The following is a 22086-nucleotide window of genomic DNA, read 5'->3' on the forward strand; positions in this document are numbered from 1 at the left end:
CAACACAGCCAAAAATAAATAAATAAATAAATTTATAAAAAGATCTAACTTGTGAAGCTTTCAGATCATTTGCTTTACTGCAAATAAGTGAATATCTCAGCTAAATAAAACCCATTTCTATATAGAATTTACCCTTCCAATGAACAAAGCAAAAATAATAATGATAAACTAAAATGATTGGAAAGTAGGTTTTTCTAATGTTAAAAATTTCTTCTCACAAAAACCAATATTTTCTCATATTCAGCTAAATATTTTTAGATATAACATGTCTAAATTTTATCACATACAAATGCAGGTTCATGTGGTGTAATTGCTAACCACCAACCATCCACAACCATACTCCCATACTCCTAAGGATAAAGAACAGTAATTTTTTTAAAAAGCAAAAAAATTCTTCTACCTGATCTGATAAGGTGCTACACATAAGCAAAATTGATTTAAATGACCTCCTCACATCCCCTGTTCTGATTTCCCCTTTTTCACACAAGGCCCTCTTAAAGGGGTATAAGTCAATTCTGTGACACACATCTGATGTCTAAGAGCATTCAAAAGCAGGAATATTGGGCAAAGTTTCTGCATATTTTGAGCTCTTTCTGGAAATTTCCTTTGCTCTTTGACTCCTTCCCTAATGACAAAGAAAAGTAAAATGGCTAGGTAGAATACAATTACAAACTTCAAATAAATTACAGATATCATATAAAGTTCTCATTTTGGCCCTTAAAAAATCATTAAGTACCTTATGGGGCAGATATATCTTGGCACACTTTTATGTAAACAAAACCCAAAGAAGAGCAGGTGTGGGAAGGTGACCACAAACAAAGTCAATACATGTATTGAGGCAATACAGTATACTTATTTTAAGGAAACAAAAAAAAGTAGAAATAATCAGCTTTGGTCGCATTAATAGAAGTAATATCTATCTCAAAGTGGGAAAAAACAGTCATTTATTCTGCAGTACAACTCTACACCTAGTTATAAGGCACAGTTTAAAAAGGAATATTGCCAAAGCGAGATTCCCAGAGAAAAGTAACCAGGAAACAAGGCACACTCAGTACCGTCACAGAACATGACTGACAATACTAGAAACACTAACTCTCATGACTTTAGTATCCTTCTATGTGATGACTTCCAAATCTATATCCCCAAGACTGACCTGTCCCCTGGGCTTCAAATGCATAACTACACGCCTGCTAGATATATTTATCTGACTGTTTCACATACATTTTGGCCTCAACCTAAGAGATAGTATAGTGTGAAGAGCATGAATGGTGGAGCCAGAATGCCATGATACAAATCCAGAGTCTGGATTCCATGCTCTACAGCTATGTGAACCTTGAACAAACAAATTACTTGACCTCTTTGTGCCTCAACTTCCTCATCTATAAAATGGAAATAGTAATATTTATCTCGTAAGTTTGTCATGAGATTAAAATATGTAATTTTTGAAAGTTCTTAAAATAGAAATGGACACATACTCAGTGCTCGAAGTGTTTGTGGAAAAAAACGCATACCTATTAACCAAATTCAAACTCTCCATCCCCAAAACTATGCCTCTTTCTATAATATTTATTTCAGAAGATGTCTACAAGACAAAAACTCTACCCCTTTCCATGCCTTGACCTCTTTCTTCAGTGAGTCCTTCAAGTCTTGCCGTAAGGGCCAACAAAATCTGGCCAGAAAATGAGGAAAGAGAGAAGGAGGAAAGAGAGAAGAAAAGGGGAAAATGAGGGAAGAAAGAGAGAAGGATGAGAAACTAAGGAATTATGGCAGTATGTCCACAAAAATGTTAACAGTGGTTGTCTCTGGTTGAAAAGATTACAAGTAATCACATTCTTCTTTATATACCTTTCTGTATTTCTGAGATCTTCTAAAAGATAAAACGTGCTACCCCTTTCAGTAGAGAGAAAAATAAACTGTTTCGAAAATGTCTGTAATGATATTCCAGATAAAGTCTAAGTCCTTCAGTAGGACCTTCATAGTTGGTTCCTATGCCTTTTGCCACCCCCCATATCCCTTGCATCCTCATATCTGTACCTCTGCACAAGCTGGAACACAATCCCCATTCACCTTTACCTGGCTAATTCTTACCACATGGGTAGCCTCTCCTCTGGAAAGCCTTCTTGGACCGCAACCCTGCTCACTTCAAACCTACTGTTCCAATCTAGGCTAACTACTCCTTCTGTATGCACCTTTAGAACCTAGTGCACACATATAGCATTTACCATAGTAAGTTCAATAATTAAAGTGTTTATAAATTTGTCTCTCTCTTTCCTTGAAATAAGGAAACTCCAGCAGTATCTCACACGCAGTAAGGGATCAAAAACAGTTTGTTGTACAAAAGACTCCAAAGTCATATTGTTTCTATTCTATTATGTTGTTTCTCTAGAGCTATATAAAAGTTGAAAAGGTGAATTCCTAAAATAGCAGATTCTCAATCTTGGAGTACTCAAGGTAAAACAGAATGCTACCATTCTTGTTTCTTCAGTCAATCGTTTGTTCACCAAATATTTATTTAGTACCTCATATATGCCTGGCATTAGGGATACAAAGATGAGCAAAAACAAAGGGTTTCTTTTCTCATGATACCTGAGGTGGGAAGAGGAGAGGGTAAATATTGGCTAAATACTCAAAGCTACTAAGTAAACACTAGTGAACTGGCCTTGAAGTTAAAAAAATACTATTCTAATAGAATATATAATGAAAGACATCACCATGTTTGGAAAGATCAAAGACTGTGAACTAGGAATGAGATTGGGTTACTTAAAGATAGCAATTGTCAATCCTTTTTTCTGGCTGCCACATACATACATATCCAGTTATGCATTCTTTCCACAACAAGCTAAATAACTTTACTCTTAATGAACAGACCATAAAGTCTCATAGTGCTTGCCAATTACACTACCCTATGCCTTCTTCAAAAACCAAGCCAAAGCTGTTCTTTATGACTTGCAAAGCCAAGAACTAGAAGATGAACCAACCTTAATTTCCTGGCCACAAATGATTAGTCCAGGGATGATTTACTGAGGGCTGCCCTATAAGAACTCTCTATATTGAAAGATGTGCAGAGACTGTTAGCTGCCCACCCAATATCTATTTTTTCCCCCTTTTCTCCCACTAGGAGATTTTACTGGGGATGGCAACACACCGAGCTCAAAACATCAAATCACCTAACTCCAGACTTTTTTATGTTACAGGAAAGAAAAATACACCCCCCACCTCATTTAAGCCACTATTGTTCGCGTTTTCTGTTGAATGCAGTTGAATGCTGCGGAGCAACTGAGTCCATGCACCACAACTACTGAGCCTGAGCTCTAGAGCCCGCGAGCCACATCTACTGAGCCTGCATGCCTAGAGCCCGTGCTCCACAACAAGAGAAGCCACCGCAATGAGAAGCCCACGTACCACAATGAAGAGTAGCCCCCGCTTGCTGCAACTAGAGAAAGCCCGCGTGCAGCAACAAAGACCCAAGGCAGACAAAAATAAATAAAATTAAAAAAAAAAAAAAAGATGTGATTTCTTTAAGCCTAACGAATGCTACTGACAACTAACGGAACTAAATGAAACTTCTGCCCTTTGGGGCAATGGAAGAATATAATTCATAATGGCAGGCATAGCCAAGAGTGAAACAAGACACACCTTAATGTTGAACACCCAAAGCAGAGTTGTTTGAAATAAGAACTCAGGGTTTAAAGCTATCTCTTCCTTGCAACTAGACAGAACATTAACTGAAATGCGTAGCATTCTCTTCTCATGAAAGGATATTAGAATTCAGCTGAGAACAATATTATTTTAGATACAGGCTTAAATATACTTTTTTTAAAAAAAAATTTTAAATAAATAAAACAGCCACAATTTTTGGTAGTTATGGGTACCAAATTGCTAGGCCCCCTCGAAATTCTATCTGGCCTGCAGTTAAATCGACAGGCTCATTAAATATTTACAAGGACTGGACAGAAATGGGTATGTATAGCTTATTTAAATATTGATGGGTAGAGGGAAATAAGAGAGAAGGAAATCCAAGACTACATGATTTCCACAGATTCAAGATTAACTAACCAAGATTAACAGTTCCGTTTATGTGTGGGGCTTACTTCAGTCTGATAGCTTTCTTCAGACTGTCCCTTTCATCTGTAATTTCTGAAATACAGCTTTCCTAGGTGAGTCTTTAGGCTAGTTTTAGTTTTTCTGAGAAAGCAAATTGCTTCCTATAGGTTCCTTGAGAACACTCCATAGTGTATGAGAGTCGAGGTGAGCAAAACCTTACCTGTATAGGACAGTCCAAAGGATCAGATAAATCCGTGGGAGAACAAAGCTAATGTCATGGAGTGAGGTGGAGTAAAAAAACGAAATCTGACACCAGAGCTTTGACTTTAATTGAGCTAAGACACAGTGTCCAGATGAGGATGATAAAAGTAGGAAATAAACATTTTCAATATGGCTTTTTAAAATAATCAAAAAGAACTGTAATTACAGTAATAAAACACTTTCGAAGACCTTTTCCTTCTCCCACTTCCCTAAAATACGCAGTAAGATTAACACGATTTAATAATTAAAACTGTATAACTAATCAATCCACACCTTGGTTCTACAAATTTGAGAGGGTATTGAGAGCAGAAAAGGAAAGAGAATGAAGTCTCCTGGGACTGCTCCAAATGAAAGAAAACCTTTTTATATCATTAAGTTTTATACCAAAATCACAGAATTATTTTGGAAAACATACCCTAATAAAAGATACCAACAGTAACAACAGCTAACACATAATGATTACTATGCACAAGCACTATTCTGAGCACTTTTATGTGTATTAATTCATTTGATCTTTCTAATGATCCTCTAAGTCAAAATACTATTTTTATTCTTATTAGACTGATGAAAAGAGGCAGAGTCTTTAAGTAAGACTTAAGATCACCGAATTACTAAGTGGAGAAGCTAGAATTAAAACTCAAAGAGTCAGATTCTAGAGTCCATTCTCTTAATCACTTTACCAAATTGTCTTTTTAGGTATTACAACTTAAATTCATTTGCAGAGTAAAACTGGACAGAGCTAAAATTATTTCTACTTTCTCCCTATCTTGTCAAGGTACTGCTACTCCCCTAGTCACCCAAATCTGAATCCATGAGATAACTTTTGGCCCTTCGGTGCATTCATATTCAATTAGTCATCCAACCAAACCCTGTCAATTAAATACATACTCCATTTCCACTCCTATTATTATCCTGGCAATTCTGTAGCCAAAAACTGCATCAGCTTTTTAAGAAGCCAATAGCTCATGCCAACCGAACTGCAGGCCTCTTATATTAGTTTTATGAGGCATAATTATAGTAAAATATTTTACGTTTCCCCATAAAAGTTCTCCTTATTAATTTCAGCTCATCTCTTTAGCCTATATATTAATATTCCCTTCCAGATATATACCAAAACACTGGGTAAGCAAAACTTTAAAAATGTACTAATATACTCCCTATTCAAATGAAACACAGAGACTTTAAGGTTTTAGCACTAGAAATAAAATCTATAGGAGAGAAAGGTAGCTGGATCAAGTGATCTTTTAAACTTTACACTTGGGGGTAAGGTGCTCTCACTTCAATTACCATAATCATAAATTATGACCCTCAAGGGAGCATAGTGCTTCCTTTAATCCATTTTGGTTCCAATGAGCATCAACGAGACAGTTTGGAGACTTTAAAAAGGACTTTACCAAACAGAGAGAAACAAATAAAAATAGAGGTCAACAAGCTTAAAAGCAGTCCACAGCATAGGATAAATCACAGTGCTCTCCAAACTTTTTCACTTCCTGCAACACAGATGTTATTTACACAGCACACATGGTAAATCAAGACTGCTCACATCAGTGGTCTCAATACTTCAACACACTGATGGCCCAGCCAAGTGGCACAGAGCATCGCTTGGCAAGTTCCACACTAACCTACCGCAGCTTATTTGCTCTCAGCCTTCATAAATTCTAATCTATTCCAAGCCAGAGAGCCATCCAAAGCCCGAGAACACCTTTGAAGGTCCTTCATATGGGTTCCTCACTTCCCAGCTACCTTTGTGCTAGGATGTGGGGAGTGCTATCTTCTGCTCTTTCTCTTGAGAGACAGAAAGAAATAGTAGCTAATTCTGACCTACACCTTGGACCCTCCTATTTTATTCCTGTTTTAAATCTGGAAGAAAAGCCTCATCTAGCTGCTTGGTAACTGACCACTGAGTGACTTTATTCAATTAGTGAGCTCTTACCTCCACATATAGGAGTAGCTACCTGAACCAGAGGGCTAAGGTGATTTGAGATTATAAAATACATCAATATTGGTATTTGAAACTTGACACAGATATTAATATGGTGTGATATGGAGTATATTAACTTCTCATTATACCACGTTCTTGTAATGCTTTCATACCCTTGCAGCACTGCAACTAACACCTCTAAAAATGACTGCCAGAGCAGTAGCAAGAGCTCATGACGCTACTAGCAATAGCTGGCACTAGTCTCCGGTCTCTAATATGATCTGTTACAAAAGCTAGCCAAAAATAATGTCCAAAGATTTGTCCTAGTTGAAATTTCTTTTTGAAAAGCAGAAGGCAACTGAATTAAGATCCTAAATGTACATGTACATAGTGTAACATCCAGCATTACATGGACCAGATCCCCATTTAATCACTCTCAACTAGATCATGTAAGTGTCTGAAATCTCACTCTTAGTATAAAATAATTAAATAGGATAGGTAAGATTTAACATTCTGCCCTGCATATGGTCTAGAAAGTCCAATTTATTAGGTTAAGAGTCTTATATTTGTAATTTACCAACACATCTAAACATTTTACAACCACCAACTTTTGAAAAAAAGAACATGAGTATGTATATATTTTAATACAAATTTAGAAACAGGATTTCGAAGGAGAAAAACATAGTATTTCCAAGTACAGGAACAACAACTGGAATATTAACCTGAATAGGTCAGGCTAATGTTCTTATAAATTTGTGAAGTAGAACAAGACCCTTGAAGATGATGTGTATAAAACTATGAAGGTGAATATATATATAAGAGCAAGTTTATCGTCACTAAAAAAATGCTATTAGACTGAATCTGAGGGCATGGGCCACATCTGTCTTATTTACTGTTGTATCCCCAGCACCCAACACATTGTCCAGCACCTAACAGGCACTAAGAACATACTTAAGGATGAATCACTGGAAGCTACATGACCATCTGGAAAAGACTATTGTATACAAACTAATTTAACCATCAAAAAGGAGGCTGGAATTTGACCAGGAAACCTTTAAGGTCCTTTCCAAACCCTAAGATCACATGACATTTTTATCATTACCCCAGTGAAGATTTTAAATGAGGGTCGCACTTAATTATAGGAAGAACCTTTAGAGAGATGTCTACCAGTTACTAGAGGCTGCATCATAACCCATCAGTCAGTCTTTCTATACAAATCTTTGTCAAGCAGGAAAAAAGAAAGAAAAATGAGTAAAAGAGAATCACTAAACATTACAGATCCTAAACGACAAATTAACCTTATTTCTATATTTCTATATTTTGAAACTAGACAATTAATCTAAAAAAATTATCAAGTCCATGGATTGTATTAAAAGAATAAATCTTTAAATGCTGTGTTATGTACACTAACAAATAACTAAGGGGGAAAATCCCCTAGTATCAAAAGTACATAGAGGGACTTCCCTGGTGGTGCAGTGGTTAAGAATCCTCCTGCCAAGGCAGGCGATACGGGTTCGAGCCCTGGTCCGGGAAGATCCCACGTGCCGCGGAGCAACTGAACCCGTGCGCCACAACTACTGAGCCTGCGCTTTAGAGCCCCTGCATCACAACTGCTGAGCGCGCGCACTGCAACTGCTGAAGCCCACGCGCCCTAGAGCCTGTGCGCCGCAACAAGAGAAGCCACCACAATGAGAAGCCCACGCCACAATGAAGAGTAGTCCCCGCTCGCCACAACTAGAGAGAAAAGCGCACGCACAGCAACGAAGACCCAACGCAGCCAAAAAAAAACCAAAAAAACAAATGTAAATATATTACTTAAAAACATATATATTTTAAAAACAAATATATTTTTTTAAAAGTACATAGAATAATTTTTTTCCTTAGAAGCCCCAAATTGGAAAGTCCTGTAACAGTTAAGCAACTGCTCAGTTACAGAATTAATTTAGAAATACATAAGATTTTTTTTTTACTTGTGCCTAACTCGCTTTAATGATAAACTGCCAATGTGTGATAAATCTCTCTACTCTTTTCTTTGTCTTGAATGGAATACAAATATTTTAAAAAATAGTGTATCATATACAAATAGATTGCACACTAAATGTGTAACCTATTTGATTACAGGAAGTTATAATCACAGTTGTGTACAACTCACCTGTCTGAATAATTTTTGGCTACTTTAATCCAAGAAACTAACATCCATCACTACTTCATATTAAAGATATTTTCTATAATAATTTGGTGAGATTAAAGTATGTTACAATTTGCTTTGTAAAATCAAAACTATGCAGAATTCTAAAAGCTAGTTAACCTAGCTCATTTGCTTTCCTTAGGCTATCTGGCAAGCAGCAACAGGTAACTGGCTGCCTTGATTACTTATAAACTAATGGGCTACACTATTCCTGCCAATACTTTCTTATTTTTTAATAGTACTTATCCTTCTCAAGTACCATATAATTTACTTATTCATTATAGTTAGTGTCAGTCCATTCTCTACTATAAATTTAAGTTCTAAGAAGACAGGGATTATATCTGCTTCACTGCCATATCATCAACACCCATCTCAGTGACTGACACATAGTAAGTGTTCAATAAATATCTGTTAAATGAATGAACTAGCATTAAATCATAGCCAAATTTTCAAAATGGCTATAAATTTTAAAGCAAAATTCTGGACAGATGAGCAAACTACAAAAAAAAAAAAAAGTTTTTCGTAAGTACTCACAAGCTAGCACTTTAATAATCTTTATTTTAAAAATCACCAGATATGATCCAGCAATTCCACTCCTGGGTATATATCCAAAGAAAACAAAAACACTAATTCAAAAAGATTGCACCCAATGTCCATAGCAGCACTATTTACAACTGCTAAGATATAGAAGCAACTAAACTGTCCATCAACAGATGAATGGATAAAGAAGATGTGGTGTGTATATACCATGGAATACAACTTAGCCATTGAAAAGAATGAAATTTTGCCATTTGCAACAACATGGATGGACTTGGAGGTATTACGCTTAAGTGAAATACATCAGACAGAGAAAGACAAATACTATAAGTTATCACTTATATGTGGAATCTAAAAAATAAGACAAACCAGTGAATATAACAAAAAAGAAACAAACTCACAAAAAAAGAACAAACCAGCGGTTACCAGTGGGGAGAGAAAGAGGGGCAAGATAAGGGTAAGGGATTAAGAGGTACAAACTACAGTGTATAAAATAAATAAGCTACAAATATATATTGTTCAGCACAGGGAATAGGGCAAATATTTTATAATAACTATAAATGAAATAAAACCTTTAAAAATTGTGAATCACTATGCTGTATACCTGAAACTTACATAATATTGTAAGTCAACTATACCTCAATTTTAAAAATTTTTTTAATTTAATAAAATAAAAATAAAAATCACTAGAGATCTATATCTAAGTTATTAGTTTCTGGACTCCACCCCTACCCCTTTTTCATGTTTAGGAAACAATTCTTCACTTTTAGTAACAGCAGCATCACATCATTCTACTTAAAGTTGTCACCATCACCAAGAGGTAACAACAGGCTGTTCTGTGAAATAAGATTACAGGCATTACCTAGATAGAACAATATTAATATAAGTAAATATTCACATGAAATTGAAATGCATATTCCAGAAATTTTAAAGAAGGCACATTCAGTTTAAAAGAATTTCTAGCTGATGGAATAAATAGAAAATATCGATATTACTTATGAGCAGGGAGAACTTCCTGTGGCTCTTTTCAACTCAGAAAATGTCTCTCCTTCCACCTCTCTGACCTGCCAGAAAGAAAAACATTTAACCAGAATCCAAGATTCTACCTCATCTTGTTTATCAGTGCTCAGAAGTCTCAGGAAAAGCAGTCACTGCCTGGGGAAAGAGCCCAGTAAACCTCAAACAATGGAAGCCACAAACAATGGAAACCACAATTAATTCATAAACTGATAGCACTTCTCATTTAAGTTTTATAGCAGTTTATTCCTATTTCCAAAGTAAGTACATAGTACTGAATTGGAGAAATATACTGAAGATCTTACTAGGCTTAAGGAGATCTTCCAGTCAGTTATGAACCCAATAGTAGAATCTATTTCATTAGAACACTAAGGCTGTCATAATCAAAGTTATTCTGAGTTCACTCATACTATGGTGTGTTTCTTGTAAATACAGTCCATCTTTGGAAGAAATAAAAGCTGCTAGCTCCTTAATTACCAAAGATTTGTATCATTAGACCCTTTTGATTTTATTGTTTTAAAGTTAACACTTTTCTATTCATGTCTTTCCAATGCCAGTTAAACCTTCCTAATTAGAATAAGACTTATCTTGTTAATTTTTTTTTAAAAGAAACAGAAAAAGAAAAAAACTTTTTAAAAATCAGCTTACCTCATCTAACACAAGAATAGAGTATTTTAGTTTAGTTTTAGAAAAGCTTTAGCAGAGAGTCAAAAGACCAGGGGTTTTTGTTATCATCTCAGCCAATAGTAAGTAGCTATATGACCTGGATTTCAATATCTAATTTTTAACACAAATGGAGATGAATTTTAGCACTTAAAATAAATTCAACTTACCTAAAATTGTCACTTTTCTCTTTAGCTTTCCAAAGCTTGAATTTATACAAATTTTCCCAACTTATGAAATGATCTAAATTTCCACATATATTTCAGATTCTGGATAATTCTTAGCCTAACTTAAAGTATCTTTAAGCTAGCTAGAGTTAGCTGTTTAAAGAAATTAACTTTAGGGCTTCCCTGGTGGCGCAGTGGTTGAGAGTCCGCCTGCCGATGCAGGGGACACGGGTTCGTGCCCCGGTCCGGGAAGATCCCACATGCCGCGGAGCGGCTGGGCCCGTGAGCCATGGCCGCTGAGCCTGCGCGTCCGGAGTCTGTGCTCCGCAACGGGAGAGGCCACAGCAGTGAGAGGCCCGCGTACCACAAAAAAAAAAAAAAAAAAAAAAAGAAAGAAATAAACTTTACTAAGGATTGATTATCTTTATCATTAACTTATGAAATATTGGCCCTATTTTTAGCTTTTATTATATTTAAGGAGATGTCAGAAATCATTCTACCATCCCCTTTATAGACACATTTCAGTAAAATGCAATAGTAAACTACTGCTGACATAAGTACAAAACGAATCCGCCTGCCAATGCAGGGGACATGGGTTCCAGCCCTGGTCCGGAAAGATCCCACATGCCGCAGAGCAACTAAGCCTGTGTGCCACAACTACTGAGCCTGTGCTCTAGAGCCTGCAAGCCACAACTACTGAGCCCACATGCCACAAGTACTGAAGCCCGCGTGCCTAGAGCTCGTGCTCCGCAACAAGAGAAGCCACCGCAATGAGAAGCCCACATACCGCAACGAAGAGGAGCCCCTGCTCACCGCAACTAGAGAAAGCTCATGCGAAGCAACGAAGAACCAAGGCAGCCAAAAATAAAAAATATATAAATAAATAAATTTATTTTAAAAAAGGACATATATATTACACACACACACATATATACACACACACACATATATATATATAAAATTTCAAGGCATGTCTTCAAAGTAAGGAAAGATAAAATTTACTATAACAGATACAGCCACATCACTGATAGATTTATAACTGATTAATAAACTTTTAGTTCTCAAAGATTAAAAAACTTTTCTTCAGTAAGTTTTGTCAACTTAATAACTCTCCACCTAAAATCTTGTACATTGGTGATATCAGTGACTTTTTATAGACACATAAGTACCACTAGAGGCCACCAAATACTTCATTTTTTAAAACTGACACATTTGTTAAGTTATAAGAAAAATGACCATATCCATAGCAGGGAAAGTTCCAAATGAATACTCAAAGCACAATACAAACTCAAGAAAAAAGATGTGAACATATTTCATGCAGTAAATAGTATGTCTGGATCACCAAAGAACTTGATTAGAACAAGAACTGGGGTGTGGGGGGATGGATAGTATCAAAATATCATTCCTTATATACCACTGAAAATAGATTATATGACCTAGAGAGTTGATGTTCTCTAAATAGCTGTTGCCTTTCTTAATCAAATTATATATCTATATATAGGTATATATACTGATACAGACAGATAAATAAAATCCCAGAGTTCAATATTCTTTCCTCCATATCGCAAAGTCTTTCACATATAGTAATGTTTTTATATCTAAAGTTGGCTACCATGTATAGCAATTAAAATTTTGATAAAGAAGTTCTATTTATAAAAGTCGCCCCACAAATTTGAATATATCCAAATTTCTGGCTTGACAAAGAAAACCTGGCTCGGCAGAATAGATAACACCTGAGAAAACTTTGCTCTGAGACCCTAGGTGAATTGCTGCTAGAATCTCCTATGTCCCCTCATTTCTTCCAGTCTCCTCCTCCTCACTAAAGGTAAATAGCAAGAAACAGAAGGTCCAAGTAGGATTCAGAGATTCTGTAGATCCAAGTGAAATCTATGAAACAAAATGGGACTTCTTATTATCCGACTGTCCACCTTTTCTGCATGATGATACACTATTTTTCAAGAGTTTTCAAGCATTCCAGGTAAACTTTATTCGTTCATGCTTTTGGTGTTCTATTTAAAGTCTCTGCTTAACTAAAGGTTGCAAAGATGTTCTCCTAAGTTTTCCTTTAAAAACCTTTATACTTTTAGCTTTTACATTTAGTCTATGATCTACTTCAAATTAATTTTTCTGTAGGTTGTGAGGCAGAGTCAAGGCTTTTTTTTTTTCCAAATGGACATTCAGTTGTTTCAGCACCATTTGTTGAAAACCCTATCTTTTTCACAACTGAATTACCTTGGCAACTTTATTGAATATATATTTACCATAATGTATGTGTTTGCTTCTAGACTGTAGCATGGATCTACAAAAGACAATCCTTAAGCCAATACCACATTTGAATACTGAGCTCTACAGTATGCCTTGAAACCAGGTAGTACAAGTCCTCCAACTTTGTTCTTTCTTCTCCAAATTCTTTGGCTACTTGCTATACAATGTGTCTTAGAGACTGATTCACGTCACTGAACAAAGGTCTAGGTCATATTTTTCTAAAAAGTTTTTAATAGTAGTAAAATATACATAACATAAAATTTATCATCTTAACCATTTTTAAATGTGCAGTTCAGTAGTGTCAAGTACATTCATATTGTCCTGCAATCACTCTCCAGAACACTTTTCATCTTGCAAAACTGAAAATCTATACCCATAGACTTAGCATAATGTCCTCAAGGTTCATCCATGTTGTAGCACATGTCAGAATTCCCTTCATTTTTAAGGCTGAATAATATTTCATTGTATGTATATACCACATTTTGTTTATCCATTTATCTGTCAGTGGATACCTGGATTGCTTTTGGCTGTGGTGAATAATGCCACTATGAACGTGTGAACAAAAAATCTATTTGAGTCCCTGCTTTCAGTTCTTTGGGGTATATACCCAGAAGTGAAATTGCTGGACCATACAGTAATTCCGTTCTCAATTTTTTGAGGAACCGCCCTATCATTTTCCACGGTAGCTGTACCATTTTACATTCCCACCAACAGTACACAAGGACTGTAATTTCTCCACATCTTTGCCAGCACTTTGTGTTTTTTTATATTAGTCGTCGTAATAGGTGTGAAGTGGTATCTCACTGCTGTTTTGATTTGCGTTTCCCTAATGGTTAGTGACATTAGCATCTTTTCATCTGCTTGTTGGCCATCTTCTATCTCATACTTTTTAACAGTTGCATTATATTCTGATGAATGACTGTGGCACTACTAATTCAATCAGTCACCTACTGATAGACATTTAGGTAGTTTCCAATTTTTTGCCTTGAATAACTTTACACATGCATATGTATAAGTAACCATAAAAATCAATTTGTTCAGGATGCATGTTTTCCGATTCACTACCTTTCACTCTCAAAAGCATTCTGGTTTGAATAATATATATTATTTATCCAAGTGTCAGTTCTGCTATAGGACAAATTGCTACAAGTGAAATTAGGCAAGAACTAACTTTGATTAACCTTCCAAGGCTATTTGTTACCAGAGCTCACCCCACATTAGAAGTCCGGTATTAGAAAGAGATACCAAAATATGGTTTAGCTCTGTCTGAGACATGTAGGCTATACACTTAGATTACAGGAATTGCAGAAAACAATAATCACAGGCATGACTAGGATTCAAGTACAAAAGACTGACAGAATAGTGATACCATCACTTCCCAGAGAAAACAAAATACCCAAAAAATGAAAACTGAATCTTACAGAAAGTCTGTAGTAAGGGGGCCACAAAAACAAAATAAAAAAAAATAGGGAAAAATGGAAGAGAATTAACTGACATTAAGAGAAAATTACCATGATGAAGACTGTTGTATTTTCTCTGACACCAAGTATATGTTTTTTCCCAATACCAACTGGGTGTCCAACAATTCAATTCATTTATGACACTAACTTCCCAGAGTCAGTGCAGACCCCACAATCAAGGGGTCAGGGCTCTGCCCCACAAGACTGCCCTCACTCCAGATGCCAGCTGCAAAAGGGATGACCAAGTTATCCACACTTCTGCCTGCAGACTACAAATTCAGGGGCTCACATGACTGTCCCCCTCAGGTTCAATAATTCACTAGGACAGCTCACTGAACTCAGGAAAACACTTTACCTACACTTAACAGTTTACTGTAAAGTATATAACTCAAAAAGAGCCAAATAGAAGAGATAGATAAGTCAAGGTATGGAGGGAGGGGGTGACACAGAGCCTCCACACCTTCTCCAATCACACTACCTTCCCAGCACATAGATGTGTTCACCAACTTGCAAGATCTCTATATCCCTTCATCTAGGGGTTTTTATGTAAGCTTCATTAGGTAAGCATGATTGATTAGCTCGTTGGCCATTGGTGATTGAACTCAATCTCCAGCCCCTCTCCCCTCCCCAGTGGGGCTGAAATTTCCAAACCTCTAACCACATGGTTGGTTCCTGTGGCACATCAGCCCCCTTCCTGAAGCTACCTAGGGTTCCCTAAATTCATAAGCCATCTCATTAGCATACAAAAGACAGTAAATTCCAAAGATTTCAGGAACTTTTTGCCAGGAACTGAGACAAAAACTAAATACAGTGTTCATTTTTTATTTTACCACAAAGACTGAATTAATGATGTCGAAAAATAAAGTGGTCAAGGAGAATTAAGATAAGGGAAAAGGCCTCTGAATTTCAGCAAGAACACTGTGGCAGAAGAAAGGTAGTTGTTCACTAAATCTGTTTCACTTTTCTCCTAGGCACCCATCTAGGCTTTATTTGCCAAACTCCCATTACAGTTAACTGTGGTTAAATGACTGATTTCTGATGAATGGAACAGGATAGAAGTGATATATACAGCCTCCCAGGCCTACCCCATAAAACCCACCTCCATGCTTTCTTTTACTACTCTGCCAACTGAATGTTGATGCCCAAGATGACCCTGAGAACCACACTTTGAAGACAGCAAACCACACTCCTGTCTACACCACTGTCACTAATCAAGTAAGTGATTATGCAAGTAAGAAGAAAAAAGCTTGTTTCATTCTAGCCACTAAGGCTTCAAGGTTCACCTATTATAACATCTAGTATTTATTAACTTAATGAATTCAGAAAATATTACTAAACTTCAACTTTGTGATTTCAGAATGGAGAGGACATAAAGTGTACTTCAGAATAAACCTCTGAAATGTGGGTGAGATGGATGTAAGAGATGTGCGTGGACAGCAAGAAATCATAACATTATAGTTTATTAAAATATTAATAGACAATCACCTGATAACAGTCCTGTAGGAAAAGCAGTATTATCAGAAAGATAAATTAACTTTGCTTAAGATTTTAAAGTTTCAGATCCCATATTGCTTCCAGAGTACCACACCAGTCTCTAATAGAAATAGAGGCAGCAAATGAAGAAGAATCATTTGAAACATTTTATAATGAAGAAGAAATAGGATAATAGCTAAGAAATAAACTCAAGAAAAGACTTTTTAAAGTTAATACTTGGGATCAATGGAAAATGAAGAATAGAACAAGGAACTGGACATTAAAAAGTATAGAACAACCCATAGTGGTGATATGACAGACAGTTACATGAGAGATCAGTAGCAGTATTCTGTGTGGTAACGGGGCCAGGCCGTTTGCAAACGACATGAATTTGTAGTAGGTCAGGCTTGTGTACTGTAGTTCTACGTCTTCTTCAGGAAGTTCACTATGGCGTCAAAGCATTAGGGATAGCAGGACCCCAACATGGCAAGAAAACCTCTCCTGAGGTGGTTCTGAGAGCAGACCATGGAGACTGGGTAGGTGATTCTCTAGCATAACTGAGGCTATCAATACATTAGTAAAATAAGCAGAATTGTAAGCTACTGAAAGTCTAGTACAGTATAACAAACCACCTTAGTAAGCATCAAGGAATGTGAGAAGAGTAACAGCAAGACTGACTAGCTTCTACCTCAGAGATGTTGAGAGAATCCACTATCTCAGATGCATCCTCTAGACTCCATCTACAGGATGGAGTTCCTACCTGCTATGCAGTTTTATCACTTCAAAGAGACAACTGTGTCTTTGGGAGTAGGAAACAAAAATGTGAGCTCAAACCACCACTTTCCAGCTTAAACCCCATTTGTATCCACTTGCTTTGTTGTGAACATAACTTTAAAAGTCCTTTTTGTAGTCCTTAGTATGTTTCAAAAGCCATGTCTTCATGAAACAATCTAAATATCCATTGACAGAGGAACGGATAAAGAAGATGTGGTACATATATACAATGGAATACTACTCAGTCATAAAAAAGAACAAAATAATACGATTTGCAGCAACATGGATGCAACTGGAGATTGTCATACTAAGTGAAGTAAGTCAAAAAGAGAAAGAGAAATACCATATGATATCACTTACATGTGTAATCTAAAATATGGCACAAATGAACCTATGAAACAGAAACAGACACAGAACAGACTGTGGTTGCCATGTTGGGGGTGGTATGGGAGAGATGGACTGGGAGTATGGAGTTAGTAGATGCAAACTATTACATATAGAATGTATAAACAACAAGGTCCTACTGTATAGCACAGGGAACTATATTCAATATCCTGGGATAAACCGTAATGGAATAGAATACATTGAGTATTCTCATAGACTACTCATAGAATACTGAGTCACTTTGCTGTATATCAGAAATTAACACAACACTGTACATCAACTATACTTCAATAAAAAAATAAATTAAAAAAAGCCATGTCTTCATACTTCATAGCAATGTTCTTGTTTTCAGCCTCAACTCTATGCAAAATCAAGAGTTCTTCCACACATCCTTTACACCAGCTTTAAAACTAAATTCATCACCAAGCACCCTACCTCAGCACAGAGGCTTTAGATGCTACCTACAGTATCTTTCATAGGTCTCGTTTATAATTATATATTTTTTATTTTTAGCTGTCTTCTTATCTCAAATCTCTCTGGCTGGGAAGGTATCCGGCCTATCTTTATTTTAAATATTACTTATACAGCCAGTTTTTTATACTCACATGCAAGACCTACATTTTCACCTATTATATTTAATCCTCTTATATAAAGGGCCCATAACTCCAGCCTTTTAAAATCTTTGTGAACCCTGATTCTGTCATCCAGTATGTTCACTACCTTTCTCATTCTCCTTTCATGCATATTCCTCTACAAAGAGGGGAGAAAATTCTCTTCCGTCCTTTCTACACTCAGTTTCCTGACCAAACAGTATTTATATCTAGGTCAGATGGACAACTGCTAGCCCATTTGCGGTATTCAATGCATTCTAAACAACTAAAAGAATTAAAATATTACATGATACTTATACTTACTTCTCTGCCCTCAAATAGCATCCCATACTAAGGCTACTTCTCCTATGTTACAACTGCAGAATGCTGAATACAAGATTTTTTTACCTCTTCTCCCCAATCTATACTTATAATTACAGAAAACTGGATTCATACTGAAGGTAGTCAAATCATTAGCCTATAACTTAAATAAATGAGCTAATATCTTAAGAACCTCAAATTTATAAATTCTAACGACACAGTTAATCCTCTTTTACTCAAGCCACAACATTTTTTATCACAGTACTTTAGACTTCTAAAAAAATCAGAAAGATTTACAAATGCCTCAGTGCAGGCATTCCCTAGTGAAGATGGTGGCATGTTTTCTGAATTATGATATAAAAAAATTCACTTCTGAGACGGGGCATCTTTAAAAAGAGCTAGTGCCTAAACAATACTATTTTGTTGATGCCCAAAACCAAGCCAATAAAAATATTTCTTCCCATAATCAGAAATAGATTGTTAGCCATAGAATGCCTCTGCAAAACAATTCTTAAATTTTCTTTGAAATATTGCCGCTAAAATTAACTGAAACTTTATTTATATGACTGTCTGTGGTTTCCATGTATGCCTAAAAGGCACAAGAAAAAGATAAAAATATCCCAGAATTGGAAAAGCAGTCATTATGTTTGGTTTAGCTTATTTTCATATTTTTATTTTTAAAAACCATCCAAATTAAAGTTCAGCATTTCTCAATAGAAGAAAAGAAAGAGAAGGCAATTTCCTTACACAAAAGCAGCAAGACTAAATTCAGCATCCTCTAAGTTAAATTTGGGATTTGACTTATTAGCAAATGAATGCCTTAAATCCTTTCCCACAAGTCATAAAGTTTAGTCTTCATTCTGAACAGAATTACCTTTCATTTATTTTTTTTTCACGGAAAGGAATTTTACTTTAAATATAGCAGTGTGTACATCTCAATCCCAAACTCCCAATCTATCCCTCCCCTCAGGTAACCATAAGTGCATTCTCTAAATCTGTCAGTCTGTTTCTGTTTTGTTCATATAAGTTCATTTGTATCATTTTTTTTAAATTTTTTTTTAGGTTCCCCATATAAGTGATATCATATGATATTTGTCTTTGTCTGACTTACCAATACTTCACTTAGTATGATAATCTCCAGGTCCATCCATGTTGCTGCAAATGGCATTATTTCATTCTTTTTAATGGCTGAGTAATATTCCATGGTATATATGTACACATCCTCTTTATCCATTCATCTGTTGCTTCTATGTCTTGGCTTTTGGGCATATATCCAGAGAAAAACATGGTTCGAAAGGATATGTGCACCCCAATGTTCATTGCAGCACTGTTTACAATACCTTTCATTTAGAATTTAAATACATGAAATGCTTGTTGTGTGGGCAGGAAAGATGGCAACAGAAAATAATTTCAAGTCTAATACTATGCTCTGAACCCAGGTTTATCCTCCGAAAAAGATAAGTGAAGTTGGTTTCTAATAACACAGCATTCTTTTTTTTTTAACATCTTTATTAGAGTATAATTGCTTTACAATGGTGTGTTAGTTTCTGCTTTATAACAAAGTGAATCAGCTATACATATACATATATCCCCAAATCCAGTGCCTCTTGCATCTCCCTCCCACCCTCCCTATCCCACCCCTCTAGGTGGTCAGAAAGCACCGAGCTCATCTCCCTGTGCTATGTGGCTGCTTCCCACTAGCTATTTTACATTTGGTAGTGTATGATATGTCCATGCCACTCTCTCACTTTGTCCCAGCTTACCCTTCCTCCTCCCTGTGTCCTCAAGTCCATTCTCTACGCCTGCATCTTGAATCCTGTCCTGCCCCTAAGTTCTTCAGAACCAATTTTTTTTTTTTTAGATTCCATATATATGTGTTAGCATACGGTATTTGCTTTTCTCTTTCTGACTTACTTTACTCTGTAGGACAGACTCTAGGTCCATCCACCTCACTACAAATAACCCAATTTCATTTCTTTTTATGGCTGAATAATATTCCATTGTATATATGTGCCACATCTTCTTTATCCATTCATCTGTCGATGGACACTTAGGTTGCTTCCATGTCCTGGCTATTGTAAATAGAGCTGCAGTGAACATTGTGATACAAGACTCTTTTGAATTATGGTTTTCTCAGGGTATATGCCCAGTAGTGGGATTGCTGGGTTGAATGGTAGTTCTATTTTTAGTTTTTTAAGGAACCTCCATACTGTTCTCCATAGTGGCTATATCAATTTACATTCCCACCAACAGTGCAAGAGGGTTCCCTTTTCTCCACACCCTCTCCAGCATCTATTGTTTGTAGATTTTTTGATGATGGCCATTCTGACTGGTATGAGGTGATACCTCATTGTAGTTTTGATTTGCATTTCTCTAAAGATTAGTGATGTTGAGCATTCTTTCATGTGTTTGTTGGCAATCTGTATATCTTCTTTGGAAAAATGTCTATTTAGGTGTGCTGCTCATTTTTGGATTGGGTTGTTTGTTCTTTGATATTGAGCTGCATGAGCTGCTTGTAAATTTTGGAGATTAATCCTTTGTCAGTTGCTTCATTTGCAAATATTTTCTCCCATTCTGAGGATGTCTTTTGGTCTTGTTTATGACTTCCTTTGCTGTGCAAAAGCTTTTAAGTTTCATTGGGTCCCATTTGTTTATTTATATTTTTATTTCCATTTCTCTAGGAGGTGGGTCAAAAAGGATCTTGCTGTGATTTATGTCATAGAGTGTTCTGCCTATGCTTTCCTCTAAGAGTTTTATAGTGTCTGGTCTTACATTTAGGTCTTTGATCCATTTTGAGTTTATTTTTGTGTATGGTGTTAGGGAGTGTTCTGTTCTTACTTCATTTTTTACATGTAGCTGTCCGGTTTTCCCAGCAGCACTTATCGAAGAGGCAACACAGCATTCTTTTAACACAGCATGCTTTTAAACATTTCTGAACCTCAGTTCTTCCAAATTATAGAATCCTGTTTTCAGATCTTGCATTTACATTAAAGTCCAAATGCTAACCATAGCTTAAAGTGTCACTCTGAGAATACTCTCAGAATATTCTCAGATCTTGGCTGAGACTAAGAGTCAAAAAACCTGGGTTTGAATGCTAGCTCTGCTGCATCTGAGCTGCTAGACCTTAGTGAAACCGTTTAAAACTTCCTAATCCTCAATTTACCTACCTTTAAATTAGATATACTACCTCTAATCATCTAATGTGTGAGTTCATCACAGTCTGTGAATTGTATGTAACTGTTAGATATTAACATTAATGTTACATGCTAAAAACTTGTTCTGCTACTACCACCTTGGTCGGGTAAGATTTTTTTCCATGTAAATCATCACAAAAGGGTCACTACCACCCTGGAATCAAAAAACCACCTAGGCTCTGAGCCAAATCGCCTTCAATTAGAGTAAAATTTTATTAGGCCTATCTCTGGTCTTGAAGTTGCAGGAGTTGCTCTAGATCACACAGTATATCACAGTTACTCAAGTTAGTTGCACCTCCCTAACATATAAAATAAAGCACAAAGCCATAAATAATAAGACAACAAAAACTTAACAGTTAATGTTCTATTATGTTTTAAAAATGGGCTTTGGGGACCTCCCTGGTGGTCCAGTGGATAAGACTCTGTGCTTCCACTCCTGGGGCACGGGTTCCATCCCTGGTCGGGGAGCTAAGATCCCACGTGCCACACAGTGCAGCCAAAAGATTAAAAAATAAAATAAAATTTAAGAAAATTTTAAATAAAAATTAAAAATGGGCTTTGTTAGATAAACAAATTTATTCTGTACCTGACAAAGCACAATAGACATTAGAGGATGAGAATTGCTATCAGTTACGAAAAAATTAAAAGAAAAAATTCCCAATGTAATCCAGCACTTCAAATATTCTTTAAATATTAATCTGGCTCCCAAAATCTTGAACTGCTTCACGAAGAGTCAGCCAAGATGTCATCTAGGAAAATCTTAGGTGAGGGAAAGTTATGCTACCTCTTAACACCTCGGTTTCACCAATCCAGCAGCACACGGCTCT

At 36.2% G+C, this 22086-nt stretch overlaps 1 protein-coding gene across 1 annotated transcript in view; it reads right to left on the bottom strand.

Moving 5' to 3' along the window:
- Positions 1–22086, bottom strand: part of SBF2 (SET binding factor 2) — a 451879-nt gene that overhangs the window by 350795 nt on the left and 78998 nt on the right. The window lies entirely within an intron of this gene.

This window comes from Monodon monoceros, unplaced genomic scaffold (genome assembly GCF_005190385.1).
Source record: "Monodon monoceros isolate NGI ecotype Baffin Bay Population unplaced genomic scaffold, NGI_Narwhal_1 Super_Scaffold_7, whole genome shotgun sequence".
In the NCBI taxonomy this organism is placed as follows: domain Eukaryota; kingdom Metazoa; phylum Chordata; class Mammalia; order Artiodactyla; family Monodontidae; genus Monodon; species Monodon monoceros.